Below are 1,046 nucleotides of genomic sequence, written 5' to 3'. Positions count from 1 at the left end.
TACCCTGAGCGTGACTAGGGGTGGCATCGCAACCTCCCGATACGCCCTGCTTTGTGCATGACAGGGGGCGGCGCCCCAACTCCCCAATCGGCCCTGCTCTGAGCCCGACCAGGGGCTGCACCTAGGGATTGGGCCTGCCCTCTGCCACCCAGGAGCAGGCCTAAGCCAGCAGGTCGTTATCTCCTGAGGGGTCCCAGACTGCGAGAGGGCACAGGCCGGGCTGAGGGACCCCCCCCTCCCCTCCCCCGAGTGCACAAATTTTTGTGCACCGGGCCTCTAGTCCTATATAATAAAGAGGTAACATGCAAATTAACCCTCATACCCTCACAAGATGGCTGCCTACAACCAGGCCAGCAGGAAGGTTAATGAGGGACGACCAAAGACTAAACAAGCATGCTGCATGGGGCAACCAGGTCGGCAGGGCGGTTAGTGAGGGACAACCAAACAACTGAACAAACAGGTTGTGTGGGGTGACCAGGCTGGCGGGGGGGCGGGGGCCATGAGGGGCAACCAGGCCCTCAGGGGAGGACAGTTGGGGGCTACCGTGCCAGCAGGGGGGGCAGTTGGGGGTGACCAGGCTGGCGGGGGGAGCAGAGGGGAAACAGAGGGGGGCAGTTGGGGGCGACCAGGCCGACACACAGAGACAGTGAGGGGTGATCAGGCTGGCGGGGGTGGGGCAGTTAGGGGTGACCAGGCAGGCAGGCAGGTGAGCGATTAGGAGCCAGCGGTCCAGGATTGTGAGAGGGATGTCCAACTGCCAGTTTATGTTCGATCCCTGGGATCGGGCCTAAACTGACAGTCGGACATCCCCCAAGGGGTCCTGGATTGGAGGGTGCAGGCTGGGCTGAGGGGACCCCCTCCCTGCATGAATTTTGTGCACTGGGCCTCTAGTCTATATATATAAAAGGCTAATATTCTAAGTGTCTGATTGTCCTAATAATGACGTCACATAGCAACGCCCAGCTTCCTCTCCCAAGTGACAACTAGCCTCCTTGAAGTTTCTTCAGTCCAGGAACATGACTTACTTTATAGCCAGGTGCAAACAT

This window comes from Myotis brandtii, unplaced genomic scaffold, assembly GCF_000412655.1.
Source record: "Myotis brandtii unplaced genomic scaffold, ASM41265v1 scaffold869, whole genome shotgun sequence".
In the NCBI taxonomy this organism is placed as follows: domain Eukaryota; kingdom Metazoa; phylum Chordata; class Mammalia; order Chiroptera; family Vespertilionidae; genus Myotis; species Myotis brandtii.
The sequence above is the reverse complement of the archived record's forward strand: the minus strand, read 5'-3'. Positions refer to the sequence as shown.